Consider the following 23,869-nt stretch of genomic DNA (forward strand, 5'->3'; position numbering starts at 1 on the left):
TGCATTGATATAGTAAAACATGTGAAAGGAACTAGATGAACAAATAAAATTTCAACTAGGGCTAAACTTCATAGGGTTCGTCGTCAAAGTATGGATCATATGGGTCACGGAAGCAAGTCATGTCCAGCTTCTTCTTCTTGCCGTCAAGATCCTTCTCCTGCAATGGGATAGTGCACTGCCTTAAATTGTACTAGCATTTACATAAATTTCCACAACCTTATACCAGATCCTTACATGTAGTTGTGGTGCCATGACTCAAATATTACCACTCAAGCCGAATACATATGAACACATATTGCACAATTTCCCGGCGTGTTACAAATTTAATTTGTTGTTTCATAATCTTGCTAAAAAACGTGGTCAGTTTGTACAACCTCTACTCATTTGATTCCATCCACACAATAGCATACAAGGCATGATCAGTTTTACATGTCAGAACTCAAAATTTATCGAAAGAGAAGGAAGAAACTAATAAATGCATATATCTCCTACTAGTAACATCTTTAATTGCAGTAGTCAATTTATTCTATCTCCAACAAAGTTCAGTTCTACGATCAAAGTTTAGTTCTACAATGTATTTTAGAAACAAAAATCTTCATTTTACACAATCAAATAAGAAAAAATTGTATTCATTTATCACCTTCTCAATGAATTCAGTTGATTTCACTGGATTCCACACTTCATAAATCATGTCTTGCAAACCATGTCTCAATGAATTTCATACACCTTTCATAATTCATTCCAAATTCATTTCACCCGAAAAGAGTGACATTATATTTCAACAACTATTTCAATACATATCACACTGAAATAACAAATTACAAATAAAAGAAATATTAGTTTAATACATTTAAAGAATTTATTTCAAGAAAATAGTTTCACAACTTGCAACAACACATTGAAATATGAGTTTCAATTGCTTGCCACAGAGCAAAATCACTTCGAGAAGTATCGATTGCCATATTTTACTTCTCATCAAACATCACTTTCTTCCATAAGCTATATTCCAATTTCAGTAGATCATAGTTATTCATCCATATCAAAACTAGTGTTCATAATCAGCAATTTTTTTCTAACTTCCAATCATCCATCTTTATATATGATTGGGGGAAAAGCAATTTTGTTTCGGGAAAAAGCAAGGTAGAGGGGAACGGGAAGCATTACCACATCCATATGCAGCAATCAAGATTCTAATTAAAAAACTGATGTCTCATTAAATTTCTGCAGCATTCAAGCGGATCCCTAGTTTTTTGTATTTATTGAGACAACTACATCTACGAACACCTCTACCTTGTTTTTGTATTTCTGTCAAATACAACCACATCCCTTGTTTTTCTAGTTGCTGTCAAATACAAAAACAGTAGTCTACAGGGATGTTAAGCATTAACCCAATAAACCTTATATAAAAAACCCCCATCTATAAATCCCCATCTAGAAACCACCATTAGGACCCCATCTAGGCTACGTTCGGTTGACAGGGATTAGGAGAGTGTTTGGCACGAATTGAAGGGGATTGAATCCCATTCAAGTGAAATTCTCCCAAATCCCCTCCAATCCCCTTAAGACAGGGATTAACCGAACAAAGCCCTAGAAAAGACCACATCTACAAATCACCATACCTTGCATGGTTATTAAGAAGAAAAACCATCCTGCATCCTAAATATTAGAATTAAATCAAACTACCTCCATGTCGCCAGCCTGCACAACACTGCTCGAGGCCGTCACCTTCTGCTCCGGCACATCCTTCTCAAGATCGGCAACAACGCCGCCAACATCATGCACCGCTTTTCCCGCGGTCGTTGTGGTCGCCGCGCGAGGCTTCTCCTCCAAAACATCCCCGACCACAGCGCGAGGCTTCTCCTCCAACACATCCCCGGCCACAGCGCGAGACTTGTCCTCCAACACATCCCCGGTGACAGAGCGACGAGCATTGGCCATTTGGTGAGGGAGACGAGAGAAATGGGGAGACGAGAGCAACATGGAGACGATGCGACGGCAGAGAGCGAGAAGACACAGTGGGAGGAGCGGGAGACGAGGCGGCGAGGGAGAAGATTTGGAGGAAAATTGTGGAGGCGATGCGCCTAGAGGCGGTTCCCCACCTCTTAAAGGATGGGACACTTCTGGCAACGTCAGCCACCACCTACCGGGCCAACCACATGTGCAACATTGCCGGCCGCACAGGTCCTCTGATATTTAGGGGAGTTGAATTTTTTTGTAGCAATTTGTCATTTCAGTGCACGAGTATATAAAGACGTCACTTTTGCTGGTGTTTGGAGATGTTCAACTCCATATCTAGCATTCTGTTCGAGATACTTTCGAATTATTTGCAGCATAATGAAAAAAAACTAAGTATAAAAAATATTTATTATTTTTTCCCTGATTGCTCTAATATTTACCTTTTTGACGTATTTTGATGAAATCATCATAAAAAAGGTTATTTGAAGCGTTTTATAAAAGTATTTCAAATATAACATTGATGTGTTTTTTACGAAATGTTACAAAAAGGCCCTTGATTGACAACCACCACTATAGGAATCAGCTTCTTTGCCGTCTGCCATAACAGACGGCAAAGAGGGCTTCACCAATGGCATTGCGTAATACACAGATGGCAAACAAAACTCCTGTCGGCAAATATTCTGCGTTAGCTTACGACGGCATTGTAGCTGCTTTGCCGTCAGCCTTCCCTAAGCGGACGACAAAGCTCTTTGCCGTCAGTGTCAGGCACTAAGCAGTCTGCAAAGATTTTGAGACGGCAACCGACAGGCGACGCCTCCGTTAGGCATAACAGAGGCTTTGCTATCTGCTTCCCTACCCCTCTTTGCCATCTGCTTCCCTCCCCCTCTTTGCCGTCTACTTCTATTGGCCAACACAGAGTTGGGCCAGCGCAAGAATCAGCTCCTTTGCCGTCTGCCTCCCTACCGCATTGCCGTCAGCCTCCCGAGGCAGTGGACGACAAAGAGCCCATATGGCTAGCTGCTGCTGCCCAGGTTGCACAGCTGGGCGCCACGTGGAACCTTTGCCGTTAGCTGCCTAATGGCAAAGGCCTTTGCCATCAGGTGGCAGATGGCAAAGAGCCAATATTGTCACATTTTTGATTATTTTTTCTATTTCACAACACACATATATATAATTCATAGCTCATATATGATATATAGGTCACAACACATATATGATATACATATAAAGTTCATCAATGCCATCTGTTCATCAATGTACATCCCATTTATCGAAAGAACCTACACATACAAAGTTTCATCCATATATACATACATATAGTTCCACATATATTTTTCATCCATATATACATATACATATAGTTCCACATTGTTCATCAACTCAAAAGAAAACTAGAACTAAAGCACTCCAATGCCATCTTCCATGCATGTAGTATATCCAATCTACAAAGTGGGAATAAGAAAGTCAGAAGAAGAAGAACAACAACATATATATGACAAATAAGCTAAATTGAACAAGAAAGAGAAGAAGAAAGAAGAGAAGAAGGAGAAGAAAAACAAGAATAAGGAGGAGGAGGAGGAGAAGGAGAAGGAGAAGGATAAGGAGGAGGTGAAGAGGAGAAGAAGAAGGAGAAGGAGGAGGAGAAGAAGGAGGAGAGAAGAAGAAGGATAAGAAGGAGGGCTCCTTCTCCTTCTTCTCTTCTTCTTCCCCTCCTCATTCTTCTCCTTCTCCTTCTCTTCTCCTTCTCTTATTATTTTTCTTCTTCCTTTTCATTTCTCCTCTTCTCCTCTTCTTGGAGCTAAATTAGCTAACTATGTCTTTTTGGAGCTAAATCTGCTAATTATGTCATTATAGAGGAAAACAAGCTATGTATATAATATTAATGTGGTAACCAAGGTTCGTATGCCATTTTGAGCTTATAATGTCATTCATGAGCTTACTTAGTCATTTTAATTAGCTAACCAAGGTTCTTATGATGTTTTTACCTAACTAAGCTAATTATGTCATTTTGGAGGATAATTAGCTAAGTATATCTTTGTTGAGGAAAATAAGCTAAATTGAAGAAGAAAGAGAAGAAGCAAGAAGAGAAGAAGGAGAAGAAAAAGAAGAAGGAGAAGGAGGAGGAGAAGAAGGAGAAGAAGGAGGGAGAAGAAGAAGGAGGAAAGAAGAAGGAGAAGAAGGATAATAAGGAGGGCTCCTTCTCCTCCTCCTCCTTCTTCTCCTTCTCCTTCTCTTCTTCTTCTCTTCTTCTTCTCTTCTTCTTCTTCTTCCTTCTTTTAATTTTTCCTATTTCTTCTCCTCTTCTCCTCCTCCTCTTCTTATTCTACTCCTCCTCCTCCTCCTCCTCTTCTCCTCTTCTTCCTCCTCCTCCTCTTCTTCTTCTTCTTCCTCTTATTTCTATTTGTATTTTTCTTTATCCTCTTCTTCTACTTGTTCTTCTTTTCTTCCTTTTTCTCTTCTTCTCCTTCTTTTTTTCCACTTTTGTTCTTCTCTTAGGCCTTATTATGTCATTTAGGAGAGAACTTAGCTAAGTATAGGTAATTTTTACTAAATAGGCCATTTTGGAGCTAACTAAGCTAATTATGTCATTTTGGAGGATAATTAGTTAAGTTGTGAACTAACCAAGGTTCTTATGATGTTTTTGCCCTAACTAAGCTAATTATGTCATTTTGGAGGACAATTAGCTAAGTATGTCTTTGTTGGGGAAAATAAGCTAAATTGAAGAAGAAAGAGAAGATGCAAGAAGATAAGAAGGATAAGAAAAATAAGAAGGAGAAGGAGGAGGAGAAGAAGAAGGAGAAGAAGGAGGGGAGAATAAGGAGAAGAAGAAGGAGAAGAAGGAGGGAGAAGAAGAAGGAGGAGAGAAGAAGGAGAAGAAGGAGGGCTCTTTCTCCTCCTCCTTCTCCTTCTTCTTCTCTTCTTCTTCCTTCTTTTCATTTTTCCTCTTTCTTTTCCTCTTCTCCTCCTCCTCTTCTTCTTCTTCTCCTCGTCCTCATCCTCCTCATCCTCCTCTTCTCTCTCCTCTTCTTCTTCTTCTTCTTCTTTTTCTTCTTCTTCTTCTTCCTCTTATTTCTATTTCTATTTTTCTTTATCTTCTTCTTCTACTTATTCTTATTTTCTTCTTTTTTCTCTTCTTCCCCTTCTTATTTTTTTCCTCTTCTCTTCTTCTCTTAGGCCTTATTATGTCATTTAGGAGAGAACTTAGCTAAGTATAGGTCATTTTTATTAAATAGGCCATTTTGGAGCTAACTAAGCTAATTATGTCATTTAGGTGGAAGCCTAGCTAACTATAGGTCCTTTCGTAGCTAACTTGGGTAAAATAGGTCATTTCGGAGCAAACTATGCTTATTAAGCCATTTCGGAGCTAGCTAAGCTAATTATAGGCTATTTTGTACCTAAGTTAGGGGAAATAGATCATCTTGGAGCTACGTAAGCCTTATTATGTCATTTAGGAGAGAACTTAGCTAAGTATAGGTCATTTTTATTAAATAGGACATTTTGGAGCTGGTATCGCCCTCGATTTGTCTAAGATCCCCCCACCTAAAACAACCTCTTTACCACCAAAAGGAATGCGAGCCAAGGAAGAATCTGTGGTTGACAGGACATCACGAAATGATCGATCTAATAATGCCTCAAAGCACTTCCGGTGTGACATCAAAGCCTCATCCCATATAATAAGTGAAGCTGACTCAATCAAGTTAGACAACATTGTGGACCTTTTAATATCACAAGTCCCATTATCAGCTAGATCAACCGGTATTTTGAATGGCATAAGAAAAGTAGCAACCCATGAAGATGCAACAGCCAACCAACACTACCCTCTTAATTAATCTAACATGAGGAACCACATAATAGAGGAGCTAGCCAATTCATCAAGCAACATATCTGTTAATTAATCTAACAGGAGGAACCCTTCACAATCATCAACAACATTCTAAAGTATGTATGCTTATCTCCAAAATGCACGGGGGTGTGCGGGCTCATCGGCAGGGGCGGCTGTGGCGTCGTGGGCGGCGGTGCCAGGGGGCTGTGGGGCACCGGGCGGCACCGGGGCGATGGGGCAGCGGCGCCGGGGCTGTGGGGCACCGGGGCGGCGCCGGGGGTGGTGGCGCGACGGTGGTGGCGGCGGTGGGCATCGGGGGAGAGGAGTGGAAGAGAGTGGTTATTTGAGAGAGAGAGAGGGCCAGGGTGGGGGCGGGACGGCTGTTACATAATTCCTAAATGTTGCCGTCTACTGGCGGACGACAAAGGATCTAGACTCTTTCTCGTGTGCCTCCGGACTCTTTGCCGTCCGCTAGCAGACGACAAAGAAGTGACTGTAGTTTGACCTAACCTTCCCTCGGCCAAATGGGCCGAGTTCGAAGCTTTGCCGTCTGCTGTCCTAATCTTTGCCGTTTGCAGCTGACGGCAAAGAAGTGACTGATGGGAAAGACGTTCTATGCCATCTGCCAGTTCTTTGCCGTCCGCTTTCTGGAAGCTGACGGCAAAGACACTCTTTGCCATCAGCCATCGGACGACAAAGATTTGGCAGACGGCAAAAAAGTGAATTCCAGTAGTGCATGTTATTTGGAGGTGCTTGCAGCCTGCCGGTGGATGACGACTTGGTCATGTGCTGCAGTCTATCTCTTCGCTAGACGTTCTTCCTCTAGTGGTCGGCCTATTTCAGAGTTTGGCACAGCGCCCCTAGTTTGTTCCGCCCGGCCCTGCAAGCTCATCCCGCATTTGTCGGATCTAAATTCCAATCAAGATGCTTCCAGACTCTCAATAATTTGCTTCCATAGATTTTTCTATACATTTTGTATATTGGTGACACAACACATTCATCCTTTCATTACCCACAATATTTTTTTCTTCGGTTTTATTGTTGTATGCTTCCATTTGAGCGCATGTGTATTCTTGCCAAATGAAGTGCCTAGACCTTGGAGGTTTGAACTGCGGACAAGAAAACCATGAGTTCTTCCTCTCAATATCAAAGGTATTGCATTGTATGAATCAACTCCACTCAATCATCATCTGTCCCCCATGCACAAATTATATTTCGGCCTCACTGAATTTCGGCCAAAATATTTCGGCCTCACTGAATTTCGGCCAAAATATTTCAGCACTCGCTGAAATTTCTCTGAAACTTCTAACTACGACAACAACAACACCACCAAATCCTTTAGTCCCAAACAAGTTGGGGTAGGCTAGAGGTGAAACCCATAAGATCTCGCGACCAACTCATGGTTCTCGCACATGGATAGCAAGCTTCCACGCACCCCTGTGCATGGCTAGTTCTTTGGTGATGCTCCAATCCTTTAGATCTCTCTTTACGGACCCATGTCAAGTTACGTCTACCTCGACCTCTCTTGACATTATCAGCATGCTTTAGTCGTCTGCTATGCATTGGGGCTTCTTGAGGCCTATGCTGAATATGCCCAAACCATCTCAGATGATGTTGGACAAAAATTATGAAATTTATAACGGCGATGGAAAAAAATTCTGAAACTTCTAACTAGCGATGTAATTGTTCTGAATCTTGTCCAGAGTCCGACGAAACTTAAATTTAAGTTTAAGAATTCAGTTAACCTTCCTAAGCTTCAAAAGTTCTGGTTGTAAAAAGCAAATATATGTTTCAGCATCTCCCATGCACTCAAAATTTATTTTAAGAATAGTATTTGGAACCAGTACTGTGAAGTATTACAACTAGATTAATACGCACTGGACTAAGAACATGGCTAGCAAACATTCTTCGGGACTAAAACCAAATCACACCCTACTCTACCGCTTCATAACCAATGCTGGACTAACTGCTTACATCTTCATGATCTCAAATCGCAGCTACATCCGATAGGCTAGCATTGTACGTCTTCAGCTTTTTCATGGATTTTATTTTGTTGTATGGCGAATTAATAAGGACACAACTCTCTTCTATAATTGTCGATGTATGCCTGCATGGGAGGATATGTTAGTATCGTTCCATATGTTTACAAAATTGACAGAATTTAAGGTGTTATTCTATGTACTTGGTCATAATGCAGCGTAAGATCTTCTCCCGTAAAGAATTCAATGTTCTTCAGCATGTAGAGTGCACAACAAGAACTACAATTAATTATGTTAGCATCATTTCGTGTATTAACAATGAAAAACATAATTAGAAGCTAATATTGTTGACTGGTCTGTCATCTTGTCTTGGCAGAGGAACATGCTTTACTGTCCATTGGGCCACGTTATTGTCTTGCCATGCATGGCTTTGTGGTCCATTGATTCGCAGTGATGCTCTTAGATGTGCTTCCACCCCCCGTATCTGCCAAGTCCATGGGATGAGAAGTTGCTCACGGTTCATGGTTAGGTATGATGCTAAATCCTGTGTTATATTGAAAGATGTTTAAAATCTCACCACGTGTCGTGGTTTTGTCACGGCAGATGTCCTCATGAAAGGACTTAGTGTTGGAGCCATCGCACCTTGGTGGCGACTCAAAGGGGTTATTCGGAAGAGAGACACAGATTTACGCAGGTTCGGCCCCTCGTGAGGAGGTAAAGGCCTACGTCCTGCTTGGTGTTTGTATTGATGGTGTATCGATTACGAGGGGGCGTAACTCGCCTGACCTAGCACTTGATGATTTCTAACCTGCCCTCTCCTTCCCTGGGACTCGCCTTTATATACAGGTCGAGCCCTTAGGGTTTACAAGAGTCCTTGCCTTTACACAAATCATGATTCTTTCTATCTCTAAGTCGCCATCTTTCCAAGACTTGGAGATCTTACCAACGATGGATTCTTCTCAAAGATCTTTGAACCGCCATCTGGCTCCTGGCCTCTCCGGGCCCAAGCCTGAATCACTTTGAGGATGAGTCGCCAACTGGGTGACCCGGCCCAACTCGGGCGGGTTACCCAACAGATAATATCCCCAACATTAGGCCCCAGATTGACTTGAATTCGTTCACGCCAACATTTTCACCCAGTGAGGGGCGACTCATTCTACTCCTATTATGCACCCTGCACTTAAACCGTCGTTTGTTGCGGAGATACCTAAATCGCCAAACTACTTCTCGTTGGCATCATCTTATCCCTTTAATCTCAGAAGAGATAATGACGCAATCCCCAAAGGATCCTTCACCACAGATATCCCAAAAATTTTGGGCGCCATCATAGCGAATCTCTATCCTTTTGGCAGTTCCCGCGCGTGGCGCCTTGATTCTAGCGCCTGACTTAATAAATAGGCACGGGGACAAGATAGGACGCATTTCCACCTACCCGTCTTGTCGCCCCCTTCTTCCTCGCCACCGCACCGAGAGCTTCATCGCCGCCCGAAGACCTCCGTCTCCGACCGCCGTATCCGACGCACTCCGACGCCCTCTCAACGCGCAACACTCGCCGTGGATCTTTCCTCGGTCGCCTCCAGTCGCCATTGCCAGGCCAGTCTCCCGCCATTAGAGGCAGATCTTAGTTTCTCGAGTATCATGCCCGCCATTTCCTTAGAACACCTCGAGCGGCTCCGTAATCACTGGTTAGTTCATGATGACGACAATAAGCACAGCAGCATCTCCCATACGCTTAGTTGACTAGCTTTGGTTTGAAGATCTAGAAAGGGTTTCGTATGATCAACTGTGTTGTTTCCACCCTAGCCATAAGCTGCTTTATCCAAGTTTTCTCATTCATTTTTGCCTGCTCCGTATATCTATATGTTACTGCCTGTCGTATGAAACTTGTTTGTAGATCCATATTTCACCATTTTAGCGAACACCTCTGAAGCTCTGAACCATCTCTCTTAAATAGTAAGAAATTCATAAGATGCCCTGGTATTCTGACCCGGCCCTTTGTCGGCGAGTCAATAAACTCCCTTCGTTATCAGAAATTTTTTTTGGCGAGTCAATGGATCTTTTTAACCATTTAGTAAGCGCTTGGCGAGTTAATTTACCCGTAATTTCTCCCTTTGTAGCATGGGTACCGTTTTCAAAGCTGATTGGCTCCTGACCAAGGTTGATGAAACTCTTCTCAACAACTGTGTGAAAACGGTGAATCTGGACCCCAAAGAAGTTATCGGTTGGCGCTCCGGGTTGGGAGAACAGATCCCCAACCCGAAGGAAGGGGAAATAGTTGTTTTTGTTGAGCACCTCGAACAGGGTTTTAAACCGCCCGGATCAAAATTCCTCAGAGACGCCATGACCTTCATGAATGTCCGCCTCCAAGACTTAGGGCCTAACTCGATAAGCAATTTATGTCAGTTCCAAGTGTCCTGTGAGGCCTACTTGCGGATGGAACCTTCAGTTCCTTTGTTCTGGTATTTCTTTCATTTGAATCGCCAGACAGAATTTTCCAATGGCCCTAGGTTGGAACTTGGAGGTGTCAATGTTCAACACCATAGGGACAGTTCATTCCCGTCACTCGCCATGCCAAGCCATCCCAAAGGCTGGGGCGAGTCTTGGTTTTACAGCCAGGAAACTTCTCCTGAGGGTGAGAACAAGCTCCTTGGCTATAGGGAGGAGCGCCTTCCAACAAACTTCAAACTCCCAGACAAGTTTACCGAAGAAGAGGAGTCAGATTTTATCCCAGTGCTGTCCGAGTTAAGATCTCTGACAAACAACGGCCTTACTGGGGTTGACTTAATCTGGTGCTGAGTTGAATGGCGCATCATCCCCTTAAGTCATCGAGATGGATTAATGTGTGAGTTTGACGGCACCTTGGCCAAGTGCTACTGCCATGAAACACTAACAGAAAACAACATCGTAACCATCATCAAGAAATTGACCGGCGAGCCCTTGGCCAAGTGCGGCCAAATAGGTCTTAAGCCGTTCTGCAAGATCAACCCGGCACCAAAGGTAAATAACTTAACCCGCCTTTACTTTATTCCTTCCGACTTACTTGAGCTATGATTCTCATAATAAAAAATGATATTTTAGAAGGGCAACAAATTCTGGTCCAAGAGGCCGAAAAAGATGGCCCTGAAGCAAGCCTAGCCGCCCCCAAAGAAGAAATCCAAGGGCAAAGGCAAAACCGTCGTTACTGAGCCGTCTGACGCCGACGAATCCCAAGTCGGCGACGTACTTTCAGAGGTAAAAATCCATCTTCTTTTAACTCGCCATTCATTGTTATAGTTTGTGTTTACACCTCCGTATCTCTTGTGTAGAACGAGGACAACGAAAGCCAGGAAGACTCCGTAGAGGTAATTTCGGTTTCCTCGACTCATCTTCTCCTCCACCTAAGCCGGCCAGGCGGATTTGTGGGAAAGTTCCCTTCTCTCACCCAAATGCTTGTTTGGATCCAAATTTCCTTTTGAAGAAAGCGCAACATGCTTCCAATCGGAAAACTCGGAGTCATTCTGGAGACTTGGTGTCCGGATTACCAACAAAAACCAAGAAGAGGCAAAATGAGGTATCTTTTAATAGCATCTCTTTTCATTTCCCTTTGGATCATATTTGTAACTCGCTCACATCTTTAGGTGTTATTTTTTTGCAGAATTCTCCTCCTTCATCAGGCGACTCAGTGATGTGAGCGCTTCCGCCGATAATCCACGCTCCAGGGTAAGTCCTTTATAATACTTATATTGTCCGGATGATGATAACGCATGTTTTTTAAGTGCACTCTCTTTTTCTTTTAGGGCACAAGCGAAGAAGAGGAAAACTGGCGGGTCAATTCCCATTACGGCTTCGGAGCCTATTGAAAAGTCTGCGTCGATTCATGATAACCCGGCCAAAGATAAACCTGAAGATCAAGTGGATCTCCCGAGCTCGCCCAAGGAAACCATGGAAACGCCTAATCCGCCAAGTCCATTGAAAACGGCAGAAGATCCAGATGTTGTGGTCATCACTGGCACTCGCTTTTCTAAGCCGGCCTCAGCAGTCTTGTCGAAGCATGTATCATCATCAGCTCAACCTTCTATTGAGCATGAACTTTCCAAGGCTAAGCTTTCCCAGTATGAAAATCTTGAATTCAGAGAACTTTGCTCCAGCTTTGCAAGTCGTCTAGAGGCGAGTTATGAAATGGAAAAGAGCCTACTCCTCATGATGAAACACATACATGAGGTACGCCTTAATGTATACTATATTATCCTTGTTAACCCCCAAGGGTCGGGTCATCTGTGAAAAGATGAGCCGGGTCTTGATAATTGGAAGAAAACTTTCGACCTGTAACCCCCAAGGGCCGGGTCATCTGTAAAAAGATGAGCCGGGTCTTGATAATTTGAACAAAACTTTCGACCTGTAACCCCCAAGGGCCGGGTCATCTGCAAAAGGATGAGCCGGGTCTTGATAATTGGAAGAAAACTTTCGACCTGTAACCCCCAAGGGCCGGGTCATCTGCAAAAAGATGAGCTGGGTCTTGATAATTGGAAGAAAACTTTCGACTTGTAACCCCCAAGGGCCGGGTCATCAGTAAAAAGACGAGTCGGGTCTTGGTACTGTATAATTTCATCTAAAAAATTATACATTAGCCCCCAAGTGTCAGGGATGTTGCTTGCAATAATTCTGAGACTTACCCCTTGATAATATATTTTGACAGGAATCACTTACCCAAGCTGAGTCAGCATTTGGCGACTTAAAGAAAAATTTAGCTGATCAACAAGATGCACGGGCAAAATCAGAAGAAAAATGTCAAATGATCTTATCTGAGATGGAGAAGCTGAAAGCCGCTTTAAAAAAGGCTCAAGCTGATCAAGATGCCGTGGCAAAGCAAGCAGAAAAAGCTGAAGCTAAGTTGGATACCGTGCAACAAGAGATGGCCGGCTTAAAGCAACATATCTCCAACATGTCCCAAGCTGTCTTCGGTAAAAAACGAAACCCTGACCTTGCACTTTGTAAATAAATAACTTAGTATGCAGAAGTTACTGACCATCATTATTCCTTACATAGGTCCGAGAGCCGCCAATCTTCAGAATGACTGTGTCCTGATGCTGAAGGCGATTTACACGTTAACGGAGCAGCTGTATACTGGAAGCATGCTGACCGTGAAAGCAGTGATGGGTGCCAAGGAACCCATAACATCAATAAAGAAGATGCTTGGCTGCTTATCTACTCTTCTGCCTCAGATCGGTGAGCTAACCCGGTCAGCTGCCCGAAAAGGAGTACTGACTACGCTGAGTCAGTGTCTGGTGTATGCTCCAGAATTAAAACCCGAAGAAGTAGCGTCAGGCTTCCCCCAGCTCAAGGATGACGGGTCAGAATTTTCTCAAGAGGATTACCAGCGCGTTGTCAAAGAATCCCGTTTGGTGGCGACTCAGCTTGCAGCAAGCTTGGATTTATCAAAATATCAAGCCGCCTATGACGACAAGAACAAGAAAGTTAATCCACCAACCTTTGTGACAAGTAGCTTAACTTTGCGTCGACCCAAGAACCCTTTTGACTTGGAGGTGGATCTCTCATTAGTGGTGAATGATGAAGAAGAATTCGCCGCATTATCCAAGTGTAACTGGGTATTGGGCGACTTGCAAACTGAAGTCGGACAGAGCTCGAAGCAAGCTGACCCGGGGACATCATGGAATAATCCTTCCTGGATTTGGCCATAAGAGCCATGTAATAAGTCTTTTATAGAGATCAAACTGCTTCTGTGATGTCTTTAAAACCCTAGTGTCACCCTTAGGGCGCCTTATAATGCTTGACCCGCCCTCAGGGCATTTTATAATGCTTGACCAGCCGTGGCTATATTGATTTTAATCATCAACCTGTTAGGCTTAAAAACATACATCAAACCATCTAAGTGAGTAATGGATGATAATAAACAATAACCGACTCAAGATGTTAAGGCGAGTCGGAAAAAATCTGAAAAACCTTGTGGCAGTGCCAGGAAGGTAAAAAATAAGAATTTCGTTGGCTCATCAGGTCGCGACAGGATAGGACGAGTTATATAAACTCAAGTGCTACCCGAGGGAGACTTTTGTATAAAAAGGTCAAGTATTTAGACCGACTGATCAGGCACGAGTCAAGCTTCAGTGAAGCGGGTTCAGTGAACCAATGTTTCTCTATTTTCCATGTGGGGCGCTAGCCGATACCACACATGTTTTAACCAAGGCAAGTTCAGGGTCCATAAAGCAGAGTAACTCGCCAAGAGTTCATGGGTCCATATGGCGATTCGGCCGACACACAGTCGAGTATAACCATTTGTAATGCGGTAATTTTTCGCAGGCCAAGTGGGTAGTAAGGCTGATCTCAGTGAGAGGAAGCCCCCAAGTGACCTATGATTAAGGGAAAGACCGGTCATAGGATTGTAGAAGCGTATACGCTATTACCACAAAACGACTTGAGAACAAACTGTCCCCAAGTAAGCCGGCCTAATCCACAGAATCATCTAAGGCGCCCATGTTTGAATCGCGCGCTTTGTAGTGACTTCGATCCTCTTTGGCTTATCGATACCCAGTTTTGTAATAAGCCCATCATGCCGACTTATGCTCTTTGGTATGGATAGCATCCATGCTTGGGCGACTTGTTGAAGAGCAAAATAAAAGATCCATACTTTCAATAAGATGAAAAAGCAGGAAATCCCCCGAGCTTGGAGGCATCAATTTTATTGCTTCATAAAACATGAAAAACTTACAAAAAGCAGAGCTAATAGCTCAAGTGTAATAAGGCCGCAAGTGGGCTATGTTCCAGGGGCGAGTTGACTCAGCCTCCGTGGTTGGCCGATCAGGCCGAAGATCCACCAGATAGTATGACCTGTTGCGAAGGCTTTTGCTGACGACGAATGGTCCTTCCCATGGTGGTGATAACTTATGCATGCTAGTGCGATCTTGAATTAGTCGAAGCACTAAGTCGCCCTCCTGGAAGGTTCGGCTCTTGACCCAGCGACTGTGGTAACGCCGCAAGTCCTGTTGATAAATCGCCGATCAGGCGGCAGCCAAATCGCGTGCTTCCTCCAAAGCGTCCAAAGAATCTTGACACGCCAATTCGTTGTCCTGTTCCACATAAGCAGCCACTCTGGGCGAGTCATGCCTAATATCAGTGGGAAGAATAGCTTCTGCTCCATACACCAGGAAAAAGGGAGTAAAACCCGTAGAACAGTTTGGGGTGGTCCGGATGCTCCATAGTACTGAAGGCAACTCCTCAACCCAACACCCTAGGGTGCGTTCCAGGGGAACCATAAGTCGGGGTTTGATTCCTCGCAATACTTCCTGATTCGCCCGTTCGGCCTGCCCATTAGATTGTGGATGAGCCACTGCACAGACATCAAGCCGGATGTGCTCACGATGGCAAAACTACTGCATCGCACCTTGTGATAGATTAGTACCATTATCAGTAACAATGCTGTGTGGATATCCGAACCGGAAGATCAACTTTTTCAAGAATTTGACCGCTGTCTCCGCATCACAAGCACCAACAGGTTCGGCTTCGACCCACTTGGTAAATTTATCAACCGCCACGAGCAGATGAGTTTTTTTGTTGGATGACATCTTAAAGGGGCCAACCATGTCCAACCCCCAGACCATAAAAGGCCAAGTAATAGGTATCATCCTCAGTTCTTGAGCCGCCACATGGGCCTGCCGTCCGTAACGCTGGCAACCATCACATTGACGAACTATCTCTTCTGCATTCACATGAGCTGTCAACCAAAAGAAACCATGATGGAACGCCTTTGAAACCAAGGAGCGTGACCCGGCATGATGCCCACAATCTCCGGCATGGATGTCGTTCAAAATCACGCATCCTTCTTCGGAAGAAACGCATCGTTGGAATACCCCAGAAGTGCTTCGCTTATATAATTCGCCATTGATGATGACCATGGATTTGCTTCGACGAATGATTTGGCGAGCCAACACTTCATCCGAAGGTAACTCGCCCCGGGCGAGATACGCCAGATACGGAAGAACCCAATCCGGCGTAACACGGAGAGCCACCACGAACTGGGACTCAGGATCTGGTATTGCCAATTCCTCTTCTGAGGGTAACTTTACGGAAGGATTATGCAAAGTATCCAAAAAGACATTGGGGGGAACCGGCTTATGCTGCGAGCCGAGACGCGAAAGGGAATCAGCTGCTTCGTTAAGGCGCCGGTCGATATGATCAACTTGATAGCCATGGAAATGACCCGCGACATCAGACACAACCCTCGTGTAGGCCGCTATCAGGGGGTCCCGAGAATCCCAAGTACCTGAAACTTGCTGAGCCACCAGAATCGCCTAAACATCTGACCCGTGTGAGGTTCATCTCCTTGGCGAGTCGCAAACCATGAAGCAAGTCTTCGTATTCAGCAGCGTTATTGGTGCATGGAAACATGAGTCGGAGAACATAGCAGAACTTGTCTCCCTGGGGCGAAATCATCACCACGCCAGCCCCCGAGCCTTCCAACTACCTAGACCCGTCAAAATAAATAGTCCAGTACGTAAGGTCGGGCATGTCTTCCGGGATCTGTAACTCGGTCCAATCGTTGACGAAATCAACCAAGGCCTGAGACTTGATAGCTGTGCGAGGGGTGTATCGCACGTGACGTGGCCCAAGTTCGATCGCCCACTTGGCGATTCGCCTTGTCGGTTCTCGGTTCTGGATGATGTCTCCGAGGGGAGCGGAGCTAACCATCGTGATGGGATGCTCTTGGAAATAGTGTTTGAGCTTTCGACTCGCCATGAAGACTCCATAGACCAACTTCTGCGAGTGCGGGTATCGTTGCTTGGAGAGAGTTAGCACCTCGCTAATGAAGTACACCGGGCGTTGCACCGGATATTCCTTCCCTTCTTCCTTCCTTTCGACAGCCACTGCCACGCTCATTGCCTTGGAATTTGCCGCAATATATAGAAGCATAGGCTCCTTTTCAGTTGGGGCGGCTAAAACCGACAGGTTGACCAGCTGCTTCTTCAAGGCTTCAAAAGCTTCATTGGCTTCGTCTGTCCAAACAAAATGGTTAGATTTCTTAAGCAATTGATAAAGGGGAATAACCTTATCTCCCAGGCGGCTTATGAAGCGACTTAAAGCCGCGATACGACCCGCCATCCGTTGAACTTGATTGATATTTGCTGGTTTCCCAAGCGAAGTAACCGCCTCGATTTTGTCCGGGTTAGCTTCAATGCCGCGCTCAGATACCAGGAAACCCAACAATTTTCCTGCAGGAACGTCAAAGACACACTTGGTGGGTTTAAGCTTCATCTGGTATACCCGCAGATTATCAGAAGTTTCCTTTAGATCTCCCAAGAGCGTCTCCTTCCTGTGAGTTTTGACCACAATGTCGTCGACATAAGCGTGGACGTTGCGTCCGATTTGACCACGGAGACAATTCTGGATGCAGCGCTGGTAAGTCGCCCGCGAGCTTTTGAGCCCAAACGGCATGGACACATAGCAAAAGGCCCCAAAGGGGGTTATAAAAGCTGTTTTCTCCTGATCTTCCACAGCCATCTTGATTTGGTGATACCCGGAATAAGCGTCTAGGAAGCACAAACGCTCGCATCCCGCCACTGAATCAATAATTTGATCGATACGGGGAAGGGCGAAAGGATCCTTTGGACAAGCTCTGTTAAGATCTGTGTAATCAATGCACATGCGGAAGGTACCGTTCTTCTTGAGTACCAGTACCAGGTTAGCCAACCATTTGGGGTGGAAGACCTCTACGATGAATCCGGCGGCCAAAAGACGGGCAATTTCTTCCCCGATTGCCTTGCGTCGTTCCTCATTGAACCTGCGAAGATATTGCTGAATCGGTTTTGCTTTTGGATCAACATTAAGGTGGTACTCAGCGAACTCTCTCAGTACACCAGGCATGTCAGAAGGTTTCCATGCGAAGATGTCCCGATTCTCACGGATGAATTCGATGAGCGCGCTTTCCTATTTGGGGTCCAGACCCGCCCCGATAGTGAACTGCTTGGTTGAGTCGCCAGGGACGAAATACACTATCTTAGTGTCGTCTGATGGTTCGAACTTGAGGGGCGGCTCAGTGTCTGTCGTTGGCTTCTTTAGAGGTGACATGTCAGCCGGATCAACATTGGCCTGGTGATATTTGAGCTCTTTCGCAGCGCAGGCGACTTCCGCGTAAGCCGCATCTCCTTGTTCACACTCTCTTGCGACCCGAGGGACTCCCCGTCGCCGCCATGGGCATCGCCGCCCCCGTCGTCGGCCACCCGCTCCCTCTGGGCGACGTCGCCCCCCTCCTCAACGGCCCCGCCCTCCTCCCGGTCGCCCCCCTCATCGTCGGCCCCGACGACCTCCTCGACGGCCCCGCCCTCCTCCCGGTCGCCCCCCTCATCGACGGCGTCGACCCCCTCATCGTCGGCCCCGCCCCCCTCCTCGACGGCCCCGACCTCCTCCCGGTCGCCCCCCTCATCGACGGCGTCGACCCCCCTCCTCGACGGGCCCGCCCCCCTCCTCGACGTCCACCCCGGCCTTGCCCTCCTCCCGCTCGGCCCTCATGTCGACCAGGACCCCAACGACGACCTCGGTTAGTTCTAGATTCAACCGTACCCACTTGGATGTGTCCTGCTTGTTAGGGATTGATAAGTGTACTGCTTGTACTGAATTTAGTTGAACATAGTCTGAACCAGATTTAGTTGAAAATAGTCTGAACCCAATTTAGTTGAACATGGTCTGAAGTCTGAACCAAATTTAGTTGAAAATAGTCTGAACCAAATTTAGTTGAACATAGTCAAAGTACTAAATGGGAAAGGGACACACTACTGAATATACCTTACAGTCCGCGACAAACATGAATTCTAGGGATCTAGACAACAGCAAACAGGCACTAGTCTAGTAGTTTTGTTGGCACTTTCTTTGCTCTTTTTATTTCCGCCAACTTGGGAACTTGCCGGGCCGGAGGTAACATTGACAGTAAAGGATGAACTGGAGTTCATCTTCTGCTTAGGCAATCCTATGGATTTAGATGACCTTTTCTTCACAGGAGCAAGTGTGGAGCTCTTTTTTTTTTTGGATGGATAATTCTCATCACTTGTAGCAGCTCTCTTTTGGTTAGTGCTTTGTTGAGATGCCTGCACTTTTGCCTAACAGGACAGCAAAAGAAAGAAGTTCATCAGGAACATCTAACAAGAAAAGAAATGTTTGCAAGTACTCCCTCCGTCCTAAAATTCTTGTCTTAGATTTGTCTAGAAATGGATGTATCTAAATACTAAAACGTGACTAGATACATTTATATCTAGATAAATTTAAGACAAGAATTTTGAGACGGAGGGAGTATGTAATATAGGCTTTTGTACCTTGGAAGTAGACATCTTAGAGTCTTTCCCGTTGCATCTCGACTTGGGTAATGATGTAGCATTTTGTCCAATAGTAGCCTGTCCATTTGAACCCGAAGCAGCATTTCCTGGACATGTTGTTTTGTTGTGACCAGTACACTTGCATGTCCTGCATCTAATCACAGTTCCAACCCTTGAAACTTGGGTAGCTTTTGGTTTTTGAATGCCCTCTCTTTTTCTCTCTTTCCGAGGCCTTCCTGGCATCTTAACATATCCAGGAGCTAGTGGTTTAGGCTTGTCTGATTCTGACCAGCCCTGAGGTCCTTCAAACGGTTGCAGGCAGTGTGCATATGTTCTCTTGAATTCTTCCACAGAGTAGCAACTAGCCACACAACCATGTAATTGATTGGTGTGTCGATGGACTGCAGATACAACTTGAGCACAAAGTATATCAGATAACTGCCAATACCTACAGCTACAGGTCAACTGGTTGAGGTCAACTGTAAACCTTTGAGATCCATGTTGCACCTCAAAACAGTTATTTCCATTGCTAACGGCATGACATATGCCAGAAACATCGATGGCCTTGCTTAATTTCTTGTTCATATTGGGACATATAGGATCATCCCATTTCTCACACTTGTCTCTATTCTCTTGTATTCTAACCATCACCATTCTTCTAATCGTCTCTAGCATGAAAAGAATCGGGAGGAACCTAGCTTCTACAATCCATTTGTTAAAACTTTCACACATATTATTGTCGATAGTCAGAATTGCTTCCTAAGTTGAACCATGCTCTACAACAATGCTTTGGATCGGTTTTTAATATTGCTCTAGATCCAAGGACTGTAAGTTGAGCAAGCTTGGCTTTGCAATATTTGAAAAAACATGTAGCCTTTGCACAAGCCCAGAATGGCTTTTGCCATTTCTTGTTCTTGAACTTCATCCTCCAATTGGCATAAATATACCTGGCACAATTCCTGTGTTCAGCCCTTGGTGCTCATCTTGAAACAGCAGTGATGATACCCTGCAATAGTGACAGACAAGTTATAACATGCAGCATACAGTACATGCAACAGAGTGCAAAAGTAGTCAAGTTATTATGGCATCCACCATATAGGAATTACCTTTTGTTGATTCGATATAATCACCCAACCTTCACCATCTAGCACTCTCACATCTTTAAAAAGCAAAGAACAAAACCAGTCCCAGCTATCATTGTTCTCTTTTTCGATTATCGCCCATGCCAAAGGGTATATCTGGTTGTTGGCGTCCCTCCCTACGGCACATAAAAGCTCTCCATTGAAAAAACACCCATCAAGTCCAATAACCTTCCTAAAATCAGCCATGAACCCTTTTTTGCATGCATCTAAGCAGATATATATCCTTTGGAAGATAGGCTTCACTTGCTTTGGTTCTAGTTCAACCACTACTGTTCTACCTGGGTTACTCCTTAACAGCTCCAACTGATTGTCAAATATTCTGCTATATTGACCTTTCCTTGCATCAAGCCACTTCTTCATCACAATCTTCTAGCTCTCTTCACCTGAGCAGTGGTCACATTGGCAAACATGTCTTCCTGAATATGTTGTTTCAAGCTTGAAATCTTCCACATTGGATTAGATCTGATTAGCTTGTCATACTTGGCAGCAATTCTTGTTGAGTTAACTAACTTATTGTCCTTCCTTTTGGGGCATAAATGAACATTATGGAAAGAGCTGATCTGTCAACTGCATGATCTAGTGGTTTGGCTTAGAAGACATACCCAAGGACATGTTGGCCAACCACACTTTGCCCTAACTCTGGCCTTGTCAATTTTTTGGAAATCTGATAAACTTCTTGTGATGCAGACCATAACGGATTATTGTTTGCCTTTATCTTCCTTGCCATCAAACTTCATACCAAGAGTAAACTCTGGTACATCCCCTTTCTCCTTGAACCTTCTATATCTAGACTTGAATGTCTTCACTTCACCATCGCTGCCAATCTCATCGAAAGAATCATACAAATCAGAACTATCTTCATATGCAGTATCATTTTCCTCCCCTACCTTATTTGATAACCCTATTGTAGGACCACCATCCAGCATAGCGTCATCAAGGTGCTCGAGTTGTCCAGCCTTCATCTTTGCCTTATACTCCTTATATTTCTTGTTGTTCTCAACAGCCTCTTCATCCTCATCGGAAATGATGTCATCATCCGGGTAGTAATCACTCTCGCTGCTATCCTTGTCTTCATCTTCCTCTGAATTCTCATTTTCATCCTCTGAATTCTCATTTTCGTCCTCTGAATTTTCCTCTTCAGGATCTTTTGAGTTACCAGAAGTGATTGCAATACAATCATTTTCCGTAGGTGGACAACTAGCCTATATGACATAATGATCTGTAGCTCCCTCTGATTCACCACTAGCATTTGGACCCGTCAGAAGCTGAACATCACTGCCTGGCTCCCTGTCGTGTTCGTCATTTTCAGAATTTGGACATATCTCAGCATATATTTCAGCTACACTTCCAACAGCAACACAATCTTTAATCTGTTTGCAATCAGTATCTAAAGCAACCATTTTTAGACCATAAAACATCTCTTTTTCAGGAAATAGCCAATGGAACATCTTCTCATCCTTTGTGTGCCAGTGCATACCGAAACCTTGAACAAGATCGAAAAAACAGAACTTGTCGCGATAGACGAATGATATGGCCTCTTTTCCCCCAATATATTGCACTGATTTCCCATCATTCAACAACTGCCCTTCGAAATGAAATCTAATGGACAGCACCTCTCTAGGATCCGTGTGACTACCCTATAATCATATAAGAGAGGAACAAGCATAATGTGAGGCGCATCTCCTTACTCATGAATGGAAGACTGTAAAATCTGCAAGCAAAAAATACCAGGGAGAAAGGGGGTAGAATGAATGTGGGGGGGGGGGGGGGGGGGGCGAGAGAATTGGTGGGTGCTCTTAGTCACGTAATTGACGTGGCGGTCAAACCAGGCCACGTGGACGGTCTCAGTCAAAACCGGGTCCACGTCACAGTAAAACCACCTTAGGCGTTTTGAGGGATGAAAAATATCCGGTTTAAATGGTTGAGGGACTGATTTTTGGTGGTTTTGGAGTCGAAGGACGGTTTCTATACTTTGGCGGGAGTTTGAGGACGAAAAATATACTTATCCCTTGCCAATTTAATCCCTCTGTCTGTTACTCCCTCCGTCCCAAAATTCTTGTCTTACGTTTGTCTAGAAATGGATGTATCTAAATACTAACACATGACTAGATACATCCATATCTAGACAAATCAAAAACAATAATTTTGGGACGGAGGGAGTACATTTCTTCTGCACCGTGTGTTTGTCAATCTAAGGTGAATTGCCCCATGCCTTCCAGTTTAATCTTTGTCTGTTAAAATGCTGCTGTACTGTAGGTGAACTGCCATATGACTGCTAGTATGACAATTATTGTTTTCTCTGTTGTGTTATGCTGCTCTCTTTACAGTGCTTGCTGCCCTTTTTTTATACGATAGTATATGGATTCCTTGAACAATTGTTGTCCGTTCTGTTGTACTCCCTCCGTACCAAAATTCTTGTCTTAGATTTGTCTAAATTACTTTGTTTTGTACTCCCTCTACAAAGAAATATAAGACTGAACGCCCTTATATTTCTTTACGGAGGGAGTAGTAGTCAACATGATGTGTTCTGTACCACCCTACAAATATTTGTTGTATTGCCTGATTTAAGCATTTTTGCTACCCTTTTCAATAGATGTATATTTGAAGCTGGACTAGTTACTTCTCTTATTCTGATACTGTAGTATTGAATTGGCATTGAACAACTCATTTTAATGTTTGTTATGCTCATGCAGCGCTTGATGCTCTGCCCCCCATGAACGTGGCTCCCTTCCTGGCCTACGATGACATCGAGTACTGCCCTGTGCTATAACTCTTTAATCTTCTTCTTAGTCTTCAGTTGTGCTGTTCTGTCTTTTTCCCTTTGACAGCTAATTTATTTGTCCCCAACTCAGGGGGAATCCTAACCCGTGGGTTCAAGTGAAGCGTCGCCGGCCTCCCCAGCAGCAAGCCCATCTTGTTGCACCTGTTGACAACACTGGTGATGTGGATTACCTGGAGGACAACACTGTTGATGAATTTAAGGATGTATTCTGGCTTACAAAGATTACACAGCGCAGGTTACTATCTAGTTTCTCAGTTGCTTGCTGTTGTGGACATATCACATTAACTGGACATCTGATATTAACTTACTTATGAATTTCCAGGGTTTCAAGGAGAAGCACCAACTCCCGCAGACGTGCCTTGGTGGGAGTCAGGAGTGGCCCTGGAGTCTTCGTCTTCAACTATTGATCTGGGAAGCTGTATTTGAAACTATTCTGTGTGAGGGTCAGTCAGGAGTGGCCCTGGAGTCTTCGTCTTCAACTATTGATCTGGGAAGCTGTATTTGAAACTATTCTGAGGGTCAGTCAGGAGTGGCCCTGGAGCCTTCGTCTTCAACTATTGATCTGGGAAGCTGTATTTGAAACTATTCTGTGCGAGGGTCGTGTTAGAATGCAGCACATGAATTTTGCTACGTACTGTTTTCTGCCTGATATATTTTTAATAAGTGGTGGTTGCCACCTTGTGCAACAGTGCAAGCCATGTTTGTCACTCTTCGAAGGTATTGGCTGGTGTTAAATGCTATGTTGCTGAGCGTCTCTTACTCAGTTTCTCTAGCTTGAGATTAGTGTTATCTGCCTTTTAAACTGCCTGTTGTTTTTAGCTATATGTTGTTTGCTTCGGGTGTAGTAGTAGCTATTCCTACGCTTTTGAAACATTACTCATTTAATTTTTGAA

At 44.3% G+C, this 23,869-nt stretch overlaps 1 pseudogene; it reads left to right on the top strand.

The window, feature by feature from the left end:
- Nucleotides 1-2,584: 2,584 nt before the first annotated feature.
- On the top strand, nucleotides 2,585-23,748 carry LOC123408428 (annotated as a pseudogene).
- The last annotated feature ends 121 nt before the right edge of the window (nucleotides 23,749-23,869 follow it).

This window comes from Hordeum vulgare, chromosome 7H (assembly GCF_904849725.1).
Source record: "Hordeum vulgare subsp. vulgare chromosome 7H, MorexV3_pseudomolecules_assembly, whole genome shotgun sequence".
Lineage (NCBI taxonomy): Eukaryota > Viridiplantae > Streptophyta > Magnoliopsida > Poales > Poaceae > Hordeum > Hordeum vulgare.